The following is a 25,520-nucleotide window of genomic DNA, read 5'->3' on the forward strand; positions in this document are numbered from 1 at the left end:
TGACAAACACGTGTTGAGTATGTATATATATATATAAAATCATTAGAAATTAATACTGGGTGATTTGGGGGGTGAACGAGTAGTTTTAAAACTGAAATTTTTGACTACAGAGGTAACCGTCCGGACAGCTACTGAAGAAACGGGAACAGGGCGTTTTCAGGTAGAGGTGTCCGGACACCTATGGAGGTGTCGGGACACCTCCCAAAAATCTGCACCCGAGAATTTGTTTTAAACACCCATTTTCGCGATTCTTTCAAAATAACCGACCAAAACAAACTCTAAACCTCATTTTCTCTCAAATTTCCTCCCTCCCATTAATCTAAGATCATCAACCAAGGTAAGATTATCCTCTTTCAAGTTGTTTCAAGTTGGATTTTTAACTTCTCTCTCTTGCTTACATATTCTTAAATCCCTCTCTTTGTTCTAATCTTTCAAGGTTTGAACCCAAACTCAAATCCATGGGTTCCCACATCATTTGAGGCCTAAAGGAAGCTTGAATCCCTTCCTTCTACTTGTTTCTACAACCTTGGTAAGTTTTCTTAAACCTAAAAGCTAGTATTTAAAGATTGGGTGATATGGGATTTTAGGGTGTTATGAGTTTTGTAGATTTGGCGGAAAATCTTTAAATTAGATGAAATTAGTGATCTAATAGGTTGATTTAGACTTGTTTATGGTTGTATTGCTAGATTCTATTGTTGATTGAAGTAGCAAGCTTGAGTAGGTGAAGTTCAAGAATTTGGGGAGTTTTGGGTAAGAGAAGGTAATGAGTTCTTGATTTATTGGATTAATTTGTGTTAGATATGTGCAATTGAAGTTGTTTGTATATTGATTGGAGGATGGGTTTATCGAATAATAGGTTGGTTGAGGCTGGGAAAAGTCAAGTTTGAGTATTGATTTACATAGCTAATTTTTGGAGTGCGAGGTAGGGAAATTCCACCATTTGTTATTCTCTTCGAATATGTCTTCCTATTGAGAACATTTATTCTTCCCCATTGTTCATTATGATGCGTTCTCGCCTTAATTTGTTCCTAAGGGAGAATAACCCCACTTTGTGATATCTTTATTGTATGATTTGAATTATATTGCATATCTTACGTGTTCAATCTTCCATTGAGCATGAATTACTCTTGAACATACATCATGTAGTAGGATATGTATATATGTAGGTTGTAGGTTTACCCTATTGCATAACCATGTCGGACATGCATTGTAATTGCATGGAAGATGTCAGGTATGGACCCGTATATCTCCTAGTTGTGATTGATGTGAAATGTGGAATGTCGTTGGGTTGTTCAGGGTTCCCATGACTACGGGAATGCCGGTGGGCCGGATCAGGATTCCATATGTGCTTGAAACACCATGCGATGATGTCGTTGGGCTGTTCAGGGTCCTGATATGTGTAGGGATGCCGGTGGGCCAAGTTAGGATCTCATATGGTGTGGTTATCTACTTGTGTTTGGTGTACATGATGTTAGCTATCATATTGTTGCATTTGTGCCTTTCTTTACTATTTCAGCCTTATATTATTCACCTACTCTTTATGATTCCTGTAGTACCCGGTTTTCGTCCGGCACAAAAAAATATAAAAATAAAATAATAATAATAATAAATAGAAAAATTAAAAAATACAATAATAATAATAATAATTCGAAAACCCGTTCTGGAGCCCGTAAGCTCACAAAAAATTCGAAGCCTGTTTCTTGGACCCACAAGCATGGAAAAAATCCTAAAGCCTATTTCTTGGACCATAAGCCCATAAAAATTCCAACCCAAACCCAATATAACTAAACCCTAGAAAATATCTAAAAAATAGGAAAATTAAATAAATAATAAAGAAAATCCTTAAGAGGGAAAGGTGGTTCCTTTATTAGGGTTTCACAAAAACAAGGAAAAGACAAAAATGTAAGTCTTGAGGGTTTTAGAGAAGGAGAGGAAAATAGTGTTTTTGGGGGCATTTTGGGATTTTTTTGAAATAAAGATAAGTTAAAAGGTGGAAGCAGCCGCACAAAGGAGAAAGACAAAAGAAAGAAAAAAAAAAGAGAAAGAGAGGTGGCGTGAGAGAAAGAAGGAGGAGGGGGACCGCCGAAGTGAAGAAAAAAGAAAAAAAAAGAAAGCAAAAAGAGGTTTTGAAAGAAAAACAATAAGAGAGCAGAATGGAAGCCACCGCACAATCAGAAATTGGGAAGAAAGGAGAAAGAGCTGAGAAGGTAGTGATTCCTTCATATGAATCTGATTCTATTTTCTTATTTTTCTTTGATTATTGAAATTCTGTTTTGCAACCACTGGTTTCTATATTTGAGATAATACAGACTTGTATAAATTGGTAAATCCTTTTCAATGGTGCCTTAAATCTGATTCACAGTGTTGGGCTTGTTGATGATTAACAACCAAGGGTTTGTATGTTAGTTGTTTAGGTTCTGAGTATGTGTTTGTTGGTGTTTCAAATTCTATTTGTTGTATGTGGTTTGTGGATATATGTTGGATTAGAATGAAACATGCTTGCTTGCTCTTTAACATCGATATCTGATTCAGATTACATGTTGCTTACTCTGGTAGCATGGGTTTGAATGCTGGGTTTTGTTCTTGGTGCTGATTTAAATTCCTGATTATGTTATTCGATCTTTGTCTATATATATCTGTATATATATGGGGTTTTTGATGATTGTATATGTGTTTATATATGTATATGTATGTGTACGACTATGGGTATATGTATACATATATTGTGTGTGTGTATATGCGTATAGTATGTGTATATGTGTATACTATGGTATATATTTATGTGTTTGTGTACAGTGTGTATATATATATATTGTGTGTGTATATATTATATGCAGTGTGTGGTGCATATATATATTGTGTCTTAGTGTATATTATATTATATATACGGTGTCTGTGTGTATATATATGTTGTATGTGTATATATGCATTTGTCAGTGTATGTATATGTGTAGATACCGTGGGTCTGTGTGTGCATATTTAATGTGTTATATATGTATGTATGAGTGTGTATGTGTATACTGTATACATGTTTATATGTATATATAAATCTTTAAAATGGGTTTGGTTTGATATTATATTTGGATACTTATTGACCCATTTTTGTGTTTACTTGTTGGACTTTGGTCAAATGAACCACTTGGGCTGGAGGGCATATTTAGAGGATTTGGACCGGATTTGAGCAAAGGCCACATGGGCAATATACCAATTGTTGTATAATATTTGTATTTCTCATTTTATATTTGTCTTTTGTACATGATTGTAAAGTGTAAACTTTGTAATAGGATAGGAAAATAGTGAAAAGTGCATACATAAATATTTTAGGGTGCTAGAAGCATATAGACATTAGGAAATGATTTTTGTGAATGATGATCACATTAGGATGCATGCTTAGGATGTTGATTTCTCACACTATGCCATGATGCTTAGATGTATGCTAGGATTGTTTGAATGCAATGAAAATGAATGCAACGCGTTAGTCGTTAGAATTAATCTAAGCCGTCTCACCTTAATAAACACACCAAGATTAACTTATGAAACCTTTATGTTTTGTTTAAATACCAAGGAGCCTTCAAGATATTGGGGTTCCATTGGCATTCATCCAAAACATTTGGATTGCGTGGACCCGGAAAGCAAATATGTTTTTAAGGATTAGGAGAATTTATTTAAGGACCCAAAGGGGGTTTAAAGATATTTGGCCCGTCCGATGGGCCTTAAATGGATTCTTTCTTTTCTCATGAAGAACATAATTGTGAGTAAGACTTGAATTGAATCTTTTTCATTGATTGTGGGCCTTTTTGGTGCATCAACCAAGTTCCCAAAAATTTCTTCTCCAAAACCATCAAAACCCATTCCAAAGTTCCTATCTAAATAGCCTCTTTTCCAAATCATCCAAAACATCAAAACCCACTCCGATATGGATTTTTTCATCCAAGACCAAGTAAAACATTTTTGGCCAAGCCGGGAATGGCCATAGTGATCCCGTGCACCTTTTTATTTCAACAACCACTTCAAGTGGAATTTTTTTATTAAATGTTTTTGGCCAAGCCGGGAATGGCCGTAGTGATCCCGTGCATCCTTTTCAACAACCACTTCAAGTGGAAGTTGTTGGACCAAGACTTAGTGTCTAGTCAACATTGTGTTTTTGATGATTGTGTATGATTGTATACTAAAATGTGTGTGAGCATGCTTGACTTGAACATATCCTAAAATGCTAGAAAACATGCTTAAATGGTTATTTGGTTAATTGTTTAATATCTTAATTGTGCATATACACTTAAATGAAAGCTTATGCATATCTCTATGTGAATTTGATATTTATATATTTTTGAGATAGTGCTGGAAATTAAGTTTTGAAAACAAACATACATGGACTAAGTTAGAGCATCAATTTTCCAATTATCATATCTTAACCAACTTAGGTCCAAATGACTTGAAACTTGAACCACATGCACATGAAAGTCTAATATATGTTCTAGGACTATAATCATGAGAAATTAAGTGCATCACATATATATTTGGTCATATGCTTAAATTCCGCCAAAACTAGGTTTTACCTAATTTTGTGCATATGTGTTCTTTGTGAACGTAGTGAACCAAATGAACTCCGATTTAAATGAAATTTTGTGTGCATCTTAGTTTCATCACTATGAACATATTTGATTTAGTAAAGTTCAAGAGAAAAGGTCATTTACACTGAGTTTGCAAAATGACTTTGAATTTACACTTAGAATTTATCGGTTTCACTATTAGTGATCAAATTGCTTGGTTGAGTGACCAAACGATTTCCGATTGTTATGAAATTTTACATGGACATTCTAATACATATAAAATGATTTATCATGCAGTAATATGAATTTTCTGGGTTGTTTTTCTAATGTAATTAACCTATGCGCTCCATATGAAGCTCTTTGAGCTTACATACAATTGAGGAGTTCTACCTCCTATTTCCTTGTAGGTTAATCATCATTGTGGTCTCATATGACTCAGAGTTCAGTATTCTCAGGTGAATTGAAGTCCGGTTTTCAAGTATGAGCTTGGATCTCTAGAAAATCAAGAAAAACCTATGTTCATCAACCTTCCACTAAGGCATTTTGATTGATGATTGGAATTAGCCTTGGGGCTGTATAATATGGATATATTGGTGCTGCCAAATTCAGAGTTTGAAGTCAAGATTGGAGGGACATGTTTGGTCATGTGAAGGATCTCTTATCTTCATCAAACAAGATCTTGCACATGCTTCCTTTATTGAGGTCAATGATAAGATTTTTGTGAGAAGAAAATTGATGAAGCTAAAGGACAAATGCAATGGTTGAAATTTGTAAGAGATGAGAAAGTATATTTTGCAACTAGACAAGACTTAGATTATGAAGATATTCTTGAAGACTACAAGCTCCAACGGTACACTAATCTATGGCCGAGATTGAATTGTTTTGAATTATGAATGGATCAGATTACAACAAGACTTGAAGGGTTAAGATGACCATTTAAAAGGTGAATCCAATGGTTGTGCATAAGACCATATTCTTGCTTGCAATTTTTGACTTAAAAGAAGATCTTACTTGATTTTTGGAGTCAAAGATGGCTGCAAGTTGCTACACATTTTGTAGGAAATCGTTGGAGATACCAAGGCCAAGATTTGATGTAAGTTTGATCAAATGGTCAAAGATGACAAAATTGTTGGAGATACCAAGGTCAAGATTTGGTGCAAGTTTGATCAAATTGTCAAAGATGGCTGCAAGTGCACATGACAACTCAAATCTTGGAAAGCTAGACTTGGAAAATAATGCAAGTGCAACGGCTACATATTGTAAGGTCAAGATTTAATGATCTATTCATTCAATGGCCAAGATTTGCACATGTAATTGAAGGTCGAGATTTGAAGATAGAGAAAGATCCAATGGTGGAAATCACAAGAGCTTGGTAAATTATAAAGAGGGGTTCTTCCTCATTCCAACTTGGAGAAGCCAAAATTACATTGAAGAAATTCTTGCTCTCAAAACTTTCAAGCTAGTTTGTGCCATTGAATCCAAGCTTCTACCCAAGCCACTCTAAAGGCTTCCTCACTATTTTGCTTTTGCAAAGAGGGAGTGCTTCTCATTTGGCTTCTTATTTTCAGATTCGAAAATCCTCATTATTCTTCATTTTCTATCCAACCCGTGAGGTGATATTGTGATTCTTGAGTGTTCCTCAACCCCATTTGCTTAGTGCAAACCTTGAGTGAACCATTTATACCGAACACTTGTAAAAGTCCCTTCATTGGGCAAAAACCTTGTTGAGGTTGAGTTTAAGGGAGTGCTTGAAACCCTTGGTTGTAAAGTTTGAAGATTATCTTGAAATCTTCAGTTTTAAGGGTGACCTAAAAACCCTTGTGAGTTTTGTGGAGCTCTTGAGAAAACCACATCCTTAGTGGAGATTGAAAAATCCTAGGTTGGTGAACCTAGGTAGTAGATGTAGGAGAAGAGTCTCCGAACTACTATAAATTGCTGTGTGGATTTTCTTGATTGCACTGCTTGCTTGTTGATTGATTAAGTGTTTTGATTGCAGAATTTTCTGAACCACTAGTCTGTCCATGCACTGTTCACATAGCTAAACTTTGAATTTTAATCTGAATTTTTGATATAGTATTCATTAGGATGTTGTGATACTGCATACCAAATTTCATTGAATTCTGACTTGATTTGCTAGGTGAAATTTGAGTTGTAAAATCTGTGTGCAGTGTGTTGTTTAAAAAAAAAAAATCTGTTTTTGCAATTCCTTGATTATTTGATAATTGATCATTCACCATATTGTATCACATCTTGCATTGAAATGAATATTGATTAGGATAATCATTAGAGTTCAAATTTGTGTGATAATTGTTAATTGACATTGATTTCCTTTTAAATTATAAAAAGAGATTCCTATCGGAATTTGGGGACACAATTCACCCCCCCTCTTGTGTTAAGTACGATCCATCAGAAGTTTTTATTAAATGTTTTTGGCCAAGCTGGGAATGGCCGTAGTGATCCCGTGCATCCTTTTCAACAACCACTTCAAGTGGAATTTTTTATTAAATGTTTTCGGTCAAGCCGGGAATGGCCGTAGTGATCCCGTGCACCCTTTTTTTTTTTATCAAAGACCACTTCAAGTGGAGTTTTTATCAAACATTTTTGGCCAAGCTGGGAATGGCCATAGTGATCCCGTGCACCTTTTTTTTTTATCAAAGACCACTTCAAGTGGAGTTTTTTTAATGTTTTCGGCCAAGCCGGGAATGGCCGTAGTGATCCCGTGCACCCTTTTTTCCTTCTTCTTTTTTATCAAAACTCATAAAAATAAGATTTTTAAAATCAAATCTTGGTCTAACATTAATGGAACATTTCCAACCATTTGATAATACATGATTTTCCGGGCATATGGAAAACTCATTAAAACATTTGGGACATACAATCATTCCTTAAAACAAAGTAGAGCCAAATAGGAAAACATTTTTGAAGGTAACCGTTTTCGGGAGTTGTGGGGTGCCTAACACCTTCCCCATGCTCAATAGACTTCTTTACCCACTTTTCTCGTAGACCAAAATGGATGTCCAATTGCATCCTAAAAATCAATTGGTGGCGACTTCATTGTTTTTCAAGCCGGTTGCTTCAATTCCCTACTGGGCCTTTCGCTCACCCTTTTCTTTCTCCTATTCTCTCCTCGCAGGTGAGTTTAGTTCCTGTACCAGTGTCGCGGATCAGGAGGAGGGAGCGCGACATGGATGGACCCCTAAAGAGTGATAGGAATAGATAGTTCTAAACTTGATTTATGTTATTACTATTTGGTCGTATCTATATTTCTTAGTTGAGACGTTGTGTGATATCCCTATTCTTGACTGGGGGATGGACGGTAGGGAGGGTACTCCGTGTGATCGGGACTCTCGAACCGGGTTTGTGGACTTCATGTCCTGACGATTTCTTATGTTTGCTGGAATGGTATTTGTGCTCGATGTTGATTATATATGTTGTTGTGTGGAAAAATTATGTGTGATGTTAGGTGGCCTGAGGCCCTGCTTAGATGTGAGAATTGATTGATGCTATGATTGTTAGGTGGCCTGAGGCCCTGCTTAGAATTGAGAATTTAAATTTTGATATGAATTGTTAGATGACCGGAGGCCCTGTCTAGGTTGTGAATTTATTGGTGATTTTGCTGCTTGTTTACCCCAGGTTGGCATCCTCCGTAATATGGGAGGTGCTGTCGAAATTTCCGGTGGTGTGATGATTGAATTTATTAGGGTTTGATTTAGATGGTACCAAAAGTAACGCATTCCGGGTCGGGGCATTACACCCGAGGTTTTCTCCCAGTCAGGGTTTCCTCATTAAATTTGTGGTGTTCTTATTTATTTATTTTCCGCATTGATTTCATATTACGTTGACTAACAATCTCGGGAAAAGAATATAGTATTCTCAAGGACGTTTTACATGAAGAAGTTTGGGTGAGGATGTACATAGATGTATAATTAAAAAAAGACCAATTTAATATCTATTGTACATGGAGTTGAGTAATTTAACCAAAACCACTTAATTTCAAAACTTTTTGCTGGCTTTTAGAGCATTCACATCAGATTACTTAAACATGTGTCTGTTTATAAAATAGAGAACAACTATAGAGAACTTGTCAAAAAACACATCTACATCAGATTCCCCAAACTCCCCCTATTATAAATACTTGCTACAGTGGTTACCATTGTAGAATCTATAAAATAATATTATTTATTTTTTCAATATCTATAAAATTAAATAAAACATTAATCTCTCTCCTACCACTGAAATCATGCTTCCCCCATCTTTTAATGCGAACCTTCTCCGGCATCGTCGATCTTCTTCGTTTAATTTGGGGCCGATTCCGACCAAGTCATGGTGCATTGGCTGTGGAATGAGACGAGAGAGATAATATTTTTTCGAGAATTTTTTGTATTAATAAAATAATAAAGGAGAGAAACAAATATTATTTTAATGTAGTAGAGAATATGATAGGTAATCTGATGCAGTGTTAGTTGGATAGAGAATCTGTAAAATAGGAGAAAGTGACATTTTGTCTGTATTTTAAGGAATCTGTTAAGAGAAACTGATGTAGGTGCTCTTATATTGGACATGCCTCCTTCCCCTACTTTAACAAAATCTAGATGCTTTAATTGGCAAAATCTACTTATATATTAGGAGACGGGCACTGTTTGGGAGTTGGGTTTGAGGGGGTTTGGATGGTAAGGTTGAGAATTATTCAGAGGGATAGAGTTGGGAGGGGTTCACAGGAGTTGAGTTGGAAATTACTGTTATAACTTTAATGCAAGTGATGATCCAAGTAAAATCGTGGATAATATTGTAATTTTGTAAATGATTAATAAAAGAACACCTCTAAAACATTATTTTGAACGGTCCAAAAAAAAGGTGTTGGGAGAAATTTCGCAATATTTGCAAATACCACCGAGCACCTCAATTTTTAGTTTCAAACGAGAGTTCGAGACCGACCCTTCCAAAAACTACCCTTTAGAACTCAGATACCAAACAAGGCCTTAAAGAATAGTTGCAACATAGACCAAATTCTTCAAAATTAGGGGACTGAATCCACATCTACAAAATCATTATAGTAGCAATCAAGAATCGTAATTTGGTTATGAAATGCGAGTACTGAAGCACTCTCTCTTCGAAGTGAGAAATGGGCTTCCTGACAAAATCCATTTCTTTGCAAATGAGCTTAGCCCATGCAATATATTGCATAATGGGCCGCTGACAGATTGTGGTTCAAAATCATTCCCTCGACAATTAATATTAAGTTATTAACTATTGTTTATACTTAAAATGTCTCTTATACGTCAGCTGACATGTGTAAAGATGGGCCCCGTGCTTTGCAAGGGATGACCAATCTCCTGGTGACACGTGGTAAGGGCGTGGCATTTTTATTTCTAATGTTTGTTCATTTTACAGGATTTTTTGGTAGTTGTTGACTTGAAATCCAGAGATCAATTACTAGAAATCAAGGTTGTCTAAAAATCAATGTCCAAAACGCTATAAATGAGGCGGTTTTTGTCTTAACGGTTTATCCTCTTCAAAGTTGGTTTGTTGAGGAATAACCGAGATTTCAGCAAGATTATCTCAAAGAGAGTTTAGGACAAATTGGAGTATGTTAGCCCGACGTCCCTAATTTTTTCTCAAACATGTTCCTAGCTGAAACACGACACTATGAAGCCAAAGCCATGTTAGTCATCTACCTAAAGGAAGAGGAAATTTTTTCACAATTTTTCGTGTAGAAGCATCAATAGAATGGCGACTTTTGACCATGTTTCCATAATCTCAACCATGAAACTTGCCAATCTGGAAGATGGAAGATACCATGGTTTCTTAAAATATCTACATCCACCTTGAAGAAGGAGCATGACCAGAGAGATGCTATCATCGTCTCCATTTCCAGGATATGGTTACGGTTATGAATCCTACTAACCTAGTCACTCCAGCAAGCAACAAGAAGGTGGTTTCTCATGATTCCCTATGATAGATTATGCGAGGAAAGTGTTAGGGAAATAGGAGAAGAGGCATCACCATGATCATCATGAGCACTATAAAAGAAGAAAGAAGAGATGTCTACAATCACCCCACATCAACGATAGACCTAGTGTCTTTAATCCTTTACTTAGGCATGGCTCTAACCACTTATCTTTTTAATTAGCATGGCTCAGATTAACTAATTTAGATTCATCTTTTCCTTTCCATAAAAGCCTCTGTAGCTATGTCTTTAATTTAGCTTGTAAAGTATGCCTTGTTACATCTCAGGATGTATCCCTTTTCAATGAAATTCTCGATTTCAAGAGTGTTTTTCATTTCCCTCCATTAGAAGTCTTTTCATTCGGGTGATAGTCTTCTGTCTCTTCCTTTTTTCCATATTAACCCTACACGAATTTTGGTCCTTTTGCAAACCTCGAGTCAGCAACTTTGTGTTCTCTAACTGCACACAGTCTGTTTGGTGAAGAGGTTAGACTTGGGTAACGCATTATCAAAACCTTTGGACTGAGAGAAAGTCTTGGCACACTTGCATTTTTATCATCTATAACCCCAATACTTCTGTTTCCAATAGCCGATTTTGGATATCTTCCGTCCAGCACAGAAGACACCGAACATATTTTTGGCACACCTGGTGGGACACACAGTGTAAGTGACTTGCAGCCATGACAAAGAAAACTGAAAAAGTAACGATAGGTGAATCAGCTGGAGATCCATCTCCACCACTTTCATCAAGGGAATCACACAACATCCTCTAACCCACTCGTTGTGGCGAAGGCAATTGAGAAGGGAATGCGAGTCATGTGCTTGTCAAACTCCTGAGTCGAGAAAGCTCCTTGGCAAATAATAGTTTGATGCAAACCATGGAACAGATAGTCAAGAACATGTAGTAAGCTTGTCAGTAGACTCTCCCACAGAACCATAAAGCTCTTAAACGAAATTCTTAGGAATTTTGGCAAGTTCTTCAATCAATGCAAGGCTCGTAGCAACTCATATTTTCAGCCTCTGCCCCTCTGCAATTAGTGTAGACTATTCAACAACTAGCTCTACCTCAACCTTCACAACAAATTATAACAAGGCTAGCCATTCTACTGAAGGTCGGCAAATCTTCATCCAGTCCTAGTAGCAGCAATGGCTATCTTGTTGCGACCAACCCAACTCTAGTTTCTACAACTATTCCTTCAGCTCCTGTGCAGAATGCTCTAAACCCTAGAACACAAGAAAGGGATTTTCATGTGACGTCTTTTGGCTTTACCTCTTTACCTTTGCTAATTGTCACTCCTATCATTGAAAGCACGATAGTTCATTTGGGAATAAGGGCGAATGAGCATCGGGATATGAACGAGGCCAACTCGAGGCCTCCGGAGGTTGCACCTCCTGTAAAACCATGGAGAGAGCTTTATTTCCAACCATAACAGCAACAACACCAACCTTATCCCTAGGCAGAGCTCGAAGGGTAGGGTCCATTTGGCTATCAACAACATCACCATCAGCCGCATATGATTCAACTTCAACCACAACAGACGGTGAACATGGATTAAGTCATGAACACAGTTCAAGACATGTTAAGCCCTAGGAGCTTGGGAAGACCCATGTATCGTAGGCCTTTCATAGGGAGAGTAGACAATATTCCACTCCCAAAGGGTTGTAAACCTCCAGACTTCTCTTTTTTCTTCGGGAAAGATGCTCAGTCAACTGTGGAGCACATAGCCCGTTTCATCAACTAGTATGGCAAAGTTGGCTCGGAATATGATTACAAGCTCAAGCTATTTGGGAACTCTCTCACTGGTATTGCTTTCTTCTAGTACATTAAGTTACATACTAATTCTATTGATACACGCACAGAGATGGAGGAAGCTTTCCATAAGATATTATACAAAAAAGAACAAGAAGTTACAATGGCAGATTTGTCAAGGATTACTCAATGTTTAGGAGAGCCAATTGAGTCATTTCTTACTAGGTTCAAGAAAGCCAGGGTTCGATGCGATATTGAAATACCAGAAGGAGAAGTGGTAGCACTGGCAGTGAAAGGCACGCTCGTTCAATTTCTCTCACCTAACTGCCAATGCTACCCATTACAAAAGAGTCCTTAAAGAGGAGCAAGACATAACCAACTCATCCAAAGGAACCTACTATAGAGACTCTAATTATATGGTGGCCAACTTTGAAGATGATCTTAACCAAGAAGTTGTTGTGACTGAGATTCTGAGCAAAAAGTCATGCATCTGCAAAGATATTGTTTAGTTAGAACCTCCAAAGAAGCCAATAGCAGGCTCATCCAAGTCAGTCAAGTTTTACGCCTATGATATATCGAAGACAAAGAAGATCTTTGATTGCCTCCTAGTACATAAGATGATCAAATTACCTTCTGAACATAGAATTCTTCCTCTAGAAGAAATTCAGAAGACGACTTCAAAATTTTGGAGTCATTTTACCATTGATTATGTGGCTTTCAGGAATGAAATTCAAGCCTACATAGAAAGAGGAGACTTTATTTTTCCCGAACCAACAATGGGAATGGACTTCGATCCATTTCCTCCAGAGATGGGAATTCACATGGTTTCAGTTAACATAGGCCAAATGCCTGTCAACTCCAAGACATTAGGTGATTCTTGAAGATGTTTAGAAGACTAGACCTCCAGGAAGACACCAGAGACCTCCTGTACAGGCACCAAATCCTAAAGAGTTGTGGCACAACTGAAAGTTTTCATAGAAGCGGCAACCATCAAGACCTTCTAGAAAGACAAGGTTTTGCTCAGATTGTGGACATAGATTATTCAATTAGAAACAGACTCTGCTAAAAGAAGGACGATTCATCCCAATTTCAGAGAAGGGACTAAAGGCTCTTTTCTAGATGTCAGAAGCTTCAAGCTCGGGTTCATGCTTGATGGTCAGTTCAATGCAGGAAAGGTAAATTTAGAAGGCTCTAGCTCATTTAAGCAGGGTGACAGTAGGAAAGGGATCAAGAGAGTAAGAAGATTAGTTGATAGGCCAGTCTATTATCATTCCTCACAACCCACACCTAGGATGGTCAAACCTCTAGTTTCAATTGTAAATGTTTTAATGAAGGTCCAACATTCGAAGGATATACCCACATTCCCCAAGACTCAGAAGAAGAGGTTGTAAAAGAAGTGACATAAGGAAAGGAATGATGCCAAGCTTCCTCAGTAGCCATTTGAAGTTCTTTGATAGATTCCCGTCTAGGCAGTCTATCGAATAAGGTGTACATTTTGGTGTTGCTGACTTCCTATCTTTAGCATTAAGAGAAATCGACTATCAATCCCTTTTTAGGCAAGTAGCTCAATATCTGGCAGAAGAAGTGCATGATCAGCTGAGGAATCCATGCCAATAGGAAACTCAGAAGAAAAATGCTTTTAACCCAAAAAAGATAACACTCGAGAAGCGGCATCGTAGAATGGTGGTATTCCAATGATCTCTCTTACAATATGCCTTATGTTTTGCTTAGAGATATTGAAAATATTAAAGCGATCCCGGTAGCAAGCTTATCCATCATGGATCAACCAACAGTTGCTATTATCCTAAAAGAACAAAAAAGGAACAAAGCTAGAAGCAATCAAAGATGAATCTCAAAGATGTTCTTCAGAGGTGTCTCAGAAAAACCAGCCAGCGGTGATCATTCAAGAAGAAGCTTCTGCAAATTTAGAAGATGAAGTAGCATCCCGTGTCATGTTTGAAAGCCAACACTCAACATGATTCAGCATCTGTGATATATCTATCTTTCAGAACATATGGATGGAATGTTGGTTAACAGGCTCTTAGTGGACATGTTTCGAGAAGATATTGTGTTGGGACATCTTATTTCTGAAAAAGGGATTGAGGTTGACAAGGTGAAGATTGAATTAATATCCAAACTACTGCCCCCTACATTAGTCAAGGAGTGAGATGAATGTCTATAGGCATTCAACAAGTTGAAGCAAATACTTACTTCTGCACATTTAATGATGGCTTCGGATTGGAGTCTACAATTTGAGCTTGTGTGTGATGTGAGCAATTACGCAATTGGAGCAGTATAGGGGCAAAGATTCGAGAGACTAACATATGTCATCTATTATGCTAGTCGTACTCTCAACGATGCTCAACTAAATTATTTAACACGGAGAAAGAGTTGCTTGCAGTAGTTTTTGCATTGGAGAAGTTTCGACCATATTTTATTGGCTCTAAGGTAATCGTATATAGTGACCATGTGGTACTCAAATATTTACTCTCAAAAAAAGACTCAAAGTCGAGATTGATTTGTTGGGTGTTACTGCTTCAAGAATTTGATTTAGAGATAAGGGATAAGAAAGGGAGCTTTTTTTTGTATATAGCACCTTTGTACAAATTAATTGGACATACAACACCCAGTTTAATTTTTTTAAGGATATAACATCATGCCGTTATAGAAAACAGCGGTTACGCTTTGTTGACAACTACCACATTCATATATTCTCAAATTTGAAATGTATCTGCCAGCCTAAGAGTGAAAAAGTCACTTGCGTTGATGGTCGATGGTCACAAACATAAGTTGTATAAGATCTTGCTACTTATCTTGGCAATCCAAATGGGTATAGACTGTTTATGCATATATAATATTGGCCTTTGCTTATTTTCTTGGGATGTATATTGTAAGAATGATTTTTGTGATAGGCAAAATATCAATATATAGCAGCAAATAGCAGAATCAAACCGTGACAATAGGGCATTTGAAGATGGCCTATGAGCAGTACAGTTGAAAACAAGCAAGATAATTTGTAATTGCACTCAGTTTCTAGTATAGAGGAGATCCCATTCCCCATTGTTCACCCTTATAGTGAGAGACCCCATAACTCACCCACCTTATCTATCCATTTTTTTTTAAAAAACTTTTTATTGTTATTAGTCTGATTTGAGTGAATAAAACTTCCATTGGTGTAGAAACCATTTCACACTATCTTATGCGGAAACATGAATTGGGGTTGCAGTTTAAATGGCCGCCTTATGGTGAATTGTCTTTTTTCTATTGTCCAATCAAAGGAATCGAGAGTCAGTGCAATAGAAGTTTTTCTTGGTCGATATCAGACCATATATGAATGCCGCTGTTGTCAATAGCGACATTCATGTAAAATTTGACACCGAGGCCATGCCGCTGTTCGCAACAGTGGCTTCGCTAAAAACAAAGCGTATCCGCTGTTCTCAACATCGACATTGTGCTATATTCCTAAAAATTAATTTGTACAAAAGTGTTATATACATAAAAAGCTCTAAAAAAGGAGCATAGAATGTTCATGCAAATCAGTTATCTTGTATTGTTCAATCAATTGAAGATGAACAATCAATTCTCTCTTTGAATGAAATTATTTTAGATGAGCAGGCATTCGTTGTGCAAAGTGAAGTATTTTAGAATGCACATATAGCAAATTATCTTACACAAGGCATCATACCCAAAGACTGGACCTCTCAACAATGAAAAAACTTGGTCAACAATCAAGCACTATTTTTGGGATGAGCCTTACTTGTACAAGCACTGTGCAAACCAAGTCATTCGAAGATGTGTACCTCACAACGAACAAAAAAGCATTCTAAATTTTTGCTATACAGACGGATGTGGATGTCATTTTCTTTCTTTGGTTTCGATTGGAGCCATGGTGATCTGTTGCTTGTTGTGAATGTTGGACCAAGACTTAGTGTCTAGTCAACATTGTGTTTTTGATGATTGTGTATGATTGTATACTAAAATGTGTGTGAGCATGCTTGACTTGAACATATCCTAAAATGCTAGAAAACATGCTTAAATGGTTATTTGGTTAATTGTTTAATATCTTAATTGTGCATATACAAATGAAGGCTTATGCATATCTCTATGTGAATTTGGTATCTATATATTTTTGAGATAGTGCTGGAAATTAAGTTTTGAAAATAAATATACATGGACTAAGTTAGGGTATTAATCTTCTAATGATCATAATTTATCTTACTTAGGTCCAAATTACTTGAAACTTGAACCACATGCACATGAAGGTTTAATATATGTTCTAGGACTATAATCATGAGAAATTAAGTGCATCACATATATATTTGGTCATATGCTTAAATTCCGCCAAAACTAGGTTTTACCTAATTTTGTGCATATGTGTTCTTTGTGAACGTAGTGAACCAAATGAACTCCGATTTAAATGAAATTTCGTGTGCATCTTAGTTTCATCACTATGAACATATTTGACTTAGTAAAGTTCAAGAGAAAATGTCATTTACACTGAGTTTGCAAAATAACATTGAATTTACACTTAGAATTTATCGGTTTCACTATTAGTGACTTATTTGCTTGGTTGAGTGACCAAACGATTTCCGATTGTTATGAAATTTTATGTGGACATTCCAATATATATAAAATGATTTATCATGCAGTAATACGAATTTTCTGGGTTGTTTTTCTAATGTAATTAACCTATGCGCTCTATATGAAGCTCTTTGAGCTTACATGCAATTGGGGAGTTCTACCTTCTATTTCTTTGTAGGTTAATCATCATGAGGATGTTATATCACTCAGAATTCAGTTTGCTCAAGTGAATTGAAGTCCGGTTTTCAAGTATGAGCTTGGATCTCTAGAAAACCAAGAAAAACCTATGTTCATCAACCTTCCACTAAGGCATTTTGATTGATGATTGGAACTAGCCTTAGGGCTGTATAATATGGATATATTGGTGCTGCCAAATTCAGAGTTTGAAGTCAAGATTGGAGGGACATGTTTGGTCATGTGAAGGATCTCTTATCTTCATCAAACAAGATCTTGCACATGCTTCCTTTATTGAGGTCAATGATAAGATTTTTGTGAGAAGAAAATTGATGAAGCTAAAGGACAAATGCAATGGTTGAAATTTGTAAGAGATGAGAAAGTATATTTTGCAACTAGACAAGACTTAGATTATGAAGATATTCTTGAAGACTACAAGCTCCAACGGTACACTAATCTATGGCCGAGATTGAATTGTTTTGAATTATGAATGGATCAGATTACAACAAGACTTGAAGGGTTAAGATGACCATTTAAAAGGTGAATCCAATGGTTGTGCATAAGACCATATTCTTGCTTGCAATTTTTGACTTAAAAGAAGATCTTACTTGATTTTTGGAGTCAAAGATGGTTGCAAGTTGCTACACATTTTGTAGGAAATCATTGGAGATACCAAGGCCAAGATTTGGTGTAAGTTTGATCAAATGGTCAAAGATGACAAAATTGTTGGAGATACCAAGGTCAAGATTTGGTGCAAGTTTGATCAAATTGTCAAAGATGGCTGCAAGTGCACATGACAACTCAAATCTTGGAAAGCTAGACTTGGAAAATAATGCAAGTGCAATGGCTACATATTGTAAGGTCAAGATTTAATGATCTATTCATTCAATGGCCAAGATTTGCACATGTAATTGAAGGTCGAGATTTGAAGATAGAAAAAGATCCAATGGTGGAAATCACAAGAGCTTGGTAAATTATAAAGAGGGGTTCTTCCTCATTCCAACTTGGAGAAGCCAAAATTACATTGAAGAAATTCTTACTCTCAAAACTTTCAAGCTAGTTTGTGCCATTGAATCCAAGCTTCTACCCAAGCCACTCTAAAGGCTTCCTCACTATTTTGCTTTTGCAAAGAGGGAGTGCTTCTCATTTGGCTTCATATTTTCAGATTCGAAAATCCTCATTATTCTTTATTTTCTATCCAACCCGTGAGGTGATATTGTGATTCTTGAGTGTTCCTCAACCCTATTTGCTTAGTGCAAACCTTGAGTGAACCATTTATACCGAACACTTGTAAAAGTCCCTTCATTGGGCAAAAACCTTGTTGAGGTTGAGTTTAAGGGAGTGCTTGAAACCCTTGGTTGTAAAGTTTGAAGATTGTCTTGAAATCTTCAGTTTTAAGGGTAACCTAAAAACCCTTGTGAGTTTTGTGGAGCTCTTGAGAAAACCACATCCTTAGTGGAGGTTGGAAAATCCTAGGTTGGTGAACCTAGGTAGTAGATGTAGGAGAAGAGTCTCCGAACTACTATAAATTGCTGTGTGGATTTTCTTGATTGCATTGCTTGCTTGTTGATTGATTAAGTGTTTTGATTGCAGAATTTTCTGAACCACTAGTCTGTCCGTGCACTGTTCACATAGCTAAACTTTGAATTTTAATCTGAATTTTTGATATAGTATTCATTAGGATGTTGTGATACTGCATACCAAATTTCATTGAATTCTGACTTGATTTGCTAGGTGAAATTTGAGTTGTAAAATCTGTGTGCAGTGTGTTGTTTGAAAAAAAAAAAATCTGTTTTTGCAATTCCTTGATTATTTGATAATTGATCATTCACCATATTGTATCACATCTTGCATTGAAATGAATATTGATTAGGATAATCATTAGAGTTCAAATTTGTGTGATAATTGTTAATTGACATTGATTTCCTTTTAAATTATAAAAAGAGATTCCTATCGGAATTTGGGGACACAATTCACCCCCCCTCTTGTGTTAAGTACGATCCATCAGTGAATATTTTGTGTAGGGTCTCCATGGAAGGAGTGTTGTTGTTTGCAAATGCATTATCAAAGCAATTTGTGCTTAAAACTTGAAGAATTGCCACTACAGATGTCGGGGTGCTCAAGTGCTCTTTGGAGTGCTCGAGCGCAAGGTAAGTTTATTCTCTCAATGTTTTTGCTCGAGCGCACTTCTTGGTGCTCGAGCACCATCTTCCACTCAAACATCACAAGGGTGCTCGAGCCCGAGATGCCCCAATCTTACATTCCCATACCCCCATACAGTCGCACCCTATTTCCGCACCAAGATCACTATCCTCCACTCAAACATCATACTCCTCATTACCAAGCACCCCCTCAACCCATACTTCCACACTCAACTTCTCTATGCCGCACGGGCGATGTAGCGCAGAAATCCAGACACACAAAGATGAATCTGATAGCTGTATATCAGTTGACTTATTGCCATGATATTAGCATATCAATTATCTGAATAATAGCCATAATATTGGCTTGTCAATTAGCTGATAGTTAGCAATTATATTATCTGTAATCGTACAAGACATTCTAGAATCAAGCTAGCAATATATGTATATATATTGGGTCCAAGACCTCAGTGAAAGATAATACAATATATATCATTTTCTCCAAACGTTCTTTACTTTAATATGGTATCGAAGCCTTATTCCGATTGATCATATCCGCTGCCTCTTCATCTTGTTCTTACTCTCAATATCTTCGTTTATATTATCTTACATTCTCATCTTCCCTCCTTCCTACCATGGATCATCCTGATGCATCTCAACCTATTGCCATCATCATGGACGGCTCAAACTACATCCTGTGGGCCCAAGCCATGACCAGTTTTCTCAAAGGTCAACGATTATGGCGCTACATCAACGGTGACATCACCGAACCAAAACAAAAAGACAAAGAACCCGCAGACTCAGAAAAGCTTGAAGAATGGGATAGCAAGAATCATCAAATCATCACCTGGATTCGCAACACTTGCGATCACTCCATCAGTCTCCAGTTTGGTCGTTTCTCAACTGCCAAATCTCTTTGGGTTTTTCTGGAACAACGCTATACCACTTCTAATCTGGCTCACCAATACCAACTGCTGACCACTCTTCACCAAATCAAGCAAAAACCAGGTCAATCCATCAATAACTTCCTCTCCGAGTTGTATTTCATCTGGGATCGGCTTCCCTCATCTGAACCTATGTTTACCGATCCCGAAAGTGCTACCAAATTTGCTGCATATCGAGATCAATAGCACTTGGTTCTCTTTCTCATGGCTCTCCTCGATGAGTTTGAACATGTTCATGCTTCACTTCTTCATCGCAGTCCTCTGCCTATATTAGATCAGGCGGTCACTAAACTTCTTTCAGAAGAAACAAGGCTTCAACCTCGACAAAAAGTTCCTACAGATGTTGTCTTTGCTACACCAAATAATAGAAGATCTTCATTTGGTTCCTTCAAAAATTGGTGTAACTACTGCCAAACTACTGGCCACATTCTCCTAGACTGCCCAGTCCGCACCTGCTAGTTTTGTAAAAAACGAGGACCTGGTCATCTTCAACGAGACTGCTCTCATAATCCTAATTGATCCTCTTCATCTTAGCCCAACACATATTAAGGATCCATATCTAAGTCAGTAGCTACTGTGCTTGATACCTCCGCACCAACACTTTCCACAGGAGAATTGTCTGCCTCTCATATTGAGGACATTGTCAAACAAGTTCTCGCTCATTCAGGTAACTCATATTCTACTGCCATGTCTGTCACATCAGGTAATAATTCTTGGTTTTTTGATTCAGCATGCTGCAATCACATGACCCCTGATTCCACAATCTTTTCCACCAAACAATCTATTGGTTCCACCCCCACTATCCAGACAGCCGATGGATCTCCTATGACTATCCATCATATTGGTAAAGTCTCCACATTCGATACTACTCTCCCAAATACCTACTGCATCCCACAATTAACTCTCAATGTTGTCTCTGTTGGACAACTCTGTGACTATGGTCTTAATGTCAATTTTTCACCTTCTGGTTGTTGTGTGCAGGATCCAAAGACGGGGCAGACTCTTGGGATAGGCCGTAAGGTTGGATGCCTCTTTGAAGTCAGTAATCTCCATATTCCATCATCATTTATCTCATCACAGTTCACTGCCTCTGCCTCTCCCACAACGTCTCTTCACCTATGGCACAATCGCCTAGGTCATCCATCCGTTGATCGTCTCAAAACTTTGGTCTCTCACGGTCAAATACAATATGCTCAAACTGATGAATTTGACTGTCTTGCATGCCAACTGTCCAAGCAATCATCATTACCTTTCTCTGATAGTAATTCTATTTCCTCTGCACCATTTGATTTAATCCACTCTGCTGTTTGGGGTCCTTCCCCAACAGCTACCATGGGAGGATCACGGTACTATGTTATTTTCGTTGATGATTTTTCTCGTTATACATGGTTATATTTTATGAAAAATCACTCTGAACTTCCACAAATATATTTTGATTTTGCCACTATGATCAAAACTCAATTCTCTTGCAATATCAAAGTATTACGAGCAGATAATGCTGCTGAATATAAAGACTCTAAAATGCTCAACTTTCTTCACCAACAAGGCACACTTCCTCATCGCTCATGTCCTGGCACTTCTCAACAAAATGGGCGTGCCGAGCGTAAACATAGGTATATTCTAAACCTTGTTCGTACTCTTCTTACATCTGCCTCTTGTCCTGAAATTTTTTGGGGAGAAGCCGCCCTCACTGCCATCTATAATCGTATAAGACATCCTAGAATCAAGCTAGCAATATATGTATATATATTGGGTCCAAGACCTCAGTGAAAGATAATACAACATATAACATTTTCTCCAAACGTTCTTTACTTTAATAGAATCAACTCTTCGGCAAACCTAACTTAACACTCAAGTTAGGAATATGGGAAACCAGCTTTTGCTCAAAAGGCGACTGTTATTTACTCAATGAGCTAATAATAAAGGAGTGATGCTATTTAAACCCCCTTTTTTGTTATTTACACCCCCATTGATTAGACAGTTCTTGGGATTGGAGTGGGCTGTCTCATCTCATACCATATTTGTTTGTGTGTATAACAATTTAGAAAGAAAATAAAGATAGTAGTCAACCATGGAGACAAAGACAAGGCTCGAGAATGACAGAGAATGATTAAGAGAGAGAAGAGAGAGAGAATTATTACGACTCCCACGCACTCTTTGTTTTTTTTTCTTCCTTAATACATGTGACAGAGAACTTAATTGAAAATAATAAAATTTTGATATTAATTTTGATGATGATATGACTATCATATCGGTAGAATATAGTAATTAGTCAAAATATTTTTTTAAAATTTTTTCAAAAAAATAATATTAAAAAAATTCATTTAAGATATATATTGAAGTTCATAGTTTTCAAAGAAAAAAAAGAATAAAGAAGGTAATTAATTAATTACTACAATTGCTGGAGTTTGACGAGTTCATGCATGGGTAAACGTCCGGCAAAACTTGATTCTAATGTTATAATAATTAAGAAAGGATTAATTTTTGGTTAATTATAATAATCAAAAGATTGATATATGTGTGATTTAGTGCCATTGAATAATATCTAATGTTGGGAAATTAATAAAAAAAATTATCTTATTTTTGGAATTTTTTTTTCTAATTTGTTATTATCACATTAGAATAGAGTTGTAATAACTAGTTATTAGCGATAATAATTAGTAAGTGGTAATACCTAGTATTAGTGGTAATAACTAATACTAGTTATTAGTGGTAATAATTAGTTATTAGTGATGATAACTAGTTATTAGTGATGATAACTAGTAATTAGTGGTAATAACTAGTAAGTGGTAACAACTATAATTAGTGGTAATAACTAATACTAGTCATTAGTGGTAATAACTAATACTGTCTCATCTTACAATAGGAGGGACAATTTTTTATTTTTTTATTCTTTGTTAACCATGGGTGTCACATGCTTTAGTCAACTTTTTTGTTCATTTATTTTAAAATCATGGGACCCACTAACTTTACATTTAAATGAAATATTTATATGAGATAAATTGAATTCTTAATAAACTACAAAACATACCGTTAATTTATTACCACTAATAACAAGTTATTACCACTAATAACTAGTTATTAGATATATAGCTAGTTATTATCACTAATAACTAGTATTAGTTATTTCAACTAAAACTAGGTATTACCACTTACTAGTTATTACCACTAATTACTAGTACCATGTTTGGCATCGTCATCACTAATAACAAGTTATTACGACTAATAACTAGTTATTAGATGTATAGATAATTATTACCACTAATAACTAGTTAACATCACTAATAACTAGTTATTACCACTAATAACTAGTACTCCCTCCGTCCCATTTTAATTGTCCCCTTCAATTTTACACAGTTTAAGAAAGTGCGTTACTCCTCTTCAATTTGACATTTATACCCTCATTTATTGAGTTGGTTGTTGAGCTCTTCTAGCTTTTCAATTTAAGGATAAATAAAGGTAAGATGGGAAAAAATGGATGAAATTAGCTTTAATTAATTGAAATGGGCAATTCATTTTGGGACATCCCAAAAAGGAATAGAGGACAATTAAAATGGGACGGAGGGAGTGTTAGTTATTACCACTAACACTAGGTATTATCACTTACTAGTTATTACCACTAATTACTAGTTATTACCACTAATATCAAGTTATTACCACTAATAACTAATTATTAGATGTATAACTAGCTATTAGTGGTAATAACTGGCTATACATACAATAACTAGTTATTAGTGATGATAACAAGTAATTAGTGGTAATAACTAGTAAGTGGTAATACGTAGTTTTAGTTGTACGTAATTATTAATACTAGTTATTAGTGATGATAACTAACTATACATCTAATAACTAATTATTAGTGGTAATAACTTGTTATTAGTGATAATAAATTAATGCTATGTTTTGTAGTTTATTAAAAATTTAATTTATTTCAAATAAATATTTCATTTAAATGTAAAATTGCTGGGTCCCACGATTTTAAAATAAATGAACAAAAAAGTTAGCTAAAGCATGTGAGACCCACAAAGAATAAAAAAATAAAAAAAACTATCCCTCCTATTATGTCTTTTCAATAGGAGGTGTAAAAAGTAAATGTGGAGGGTCTCAAAATCATGACCCTTAATGACATCAACAATTCTAACATCTTTTCTGATAGAAAAGAAAAAACAACTGCTAGCTAGTATTAGATGGGGGTGTAATATAAGAGAGAAGACTTTTGAAAGTTTTGCACACTTTTATTCACTGCCTTGTATTCCAATATATACAGGATATGTTTTGTCTAAGAATGGTAACACGTATAAATAGAATTCACAATTCTAGCCTATATACATGTATTTCCTTTACTATTTCCTTATGATTTGCCTGACATTATAGTGTTTTGTTTCTTCCTGATTTGTTGCTGCTGGAATCATGGATAGGATCAACCTGCCCTGCATTATTTTCTCTTGATTTATTGTTGTGTTTGACTTGCATGGAATCGTGCACTGAATCTTCCGTAATACACCCCCGCAAGATTGAGCCGCCATCAAGTAGGCCAATCTTGGTTCTGAGTAGTGCTGTACGTTGTCGAGACAATGGTTTGGTTAGTAGATCGGCCAATTGATCAGTTGTATGAACATGCCGAACTGTTAAAAATCCCTTCTTCACCAAGTCACGAACAAAGTGTATATCAATCTGAATATGTTTCATTTTGGAATGATGAACCGGATTTAGACTGAGATGTGTAGCACTAAGATTATCACACAATAAGTTTGGGGGGTCAGATAGCGGATACCCAAGTTCTGTTAGAAGATGTTTCAACCACATAGTTTCAGCGGCCGCCATTGCTAGTGCACGATATTCAGCTTCGGTTGAGGAGCGAGCAATGGCTCGTTGTTTCTTGGAGGACCAAGAAATCGGATTTGAGCCAAGGAAAATTGTATAAGCTGATGTGGATGTGCGATCATCCAAGTTTCCAGCCCAATCGGCATCCGAGAATGCTACAAGTTTGAACTGTGAAGTTCTCCGAAGATGAAGGCCATGAAACAAGGTGTTTTTCAAGTAACGTAGTAACCTTTTGGTGGCAATCCAATGTGTTTGACTGGGCCGGTGCATGAATTGAGAAAACTTACTGACCGCAAATGAGATGTCAGGCCGAGTGAGAGACAAATACTGAAGAGCTCCAATGATTCGTCGATATTCGGTGGCATTGACCGAGGGAGAGCCATCATTGAGATGAAGTGGGGCAGATTGAGATAGAGGAGTGTTCACACTCTTTGCGGCATCCATTTATGTCAAAGTGAGGATTTCCCTGATGTACTTGTGCTGTGATAAAAAAATGCTGGTGGTTGTTGGGATGACTTCAATGCCCAAAAAGAAATGTAGGTTGCCAAGGTCTTTGAGAGAGAACCGAAGTCCAAGTTTGGTAAGGATGGTGCACACAAATGCATTGTTA

The 25,520-nt window shown here is 36.5% G+C and overlaps 1 pseudogene; it reads left to right on the forward strand.

The window, feature by feature from the left end:
* LOC119995536 overlaps positions 1–15,035 on the forward strand; it is a 198,402-nt pseudogene extending 183,367 nt beyond the window's left edge.
* The last annotated feature ends 10,485 nt before the right edge of the window (positions 15,036–25,520 follow it).

Source organism: Tripterygium wilfordii, chromosome 3 (genome assembly GCF_013401445.1).
Source record: "Tripterygium wilfordii isolate XIE 37 chromosome 3, ASM1340144v1, whole genome shotgun sequence".
Lineage (NCBI taxonomy): Eukaryota > Viridiplantae > Streptophyta > Magnoliopsida > Celastrales > Celastraceae > Tripterygium > Tripterygium wilfordii.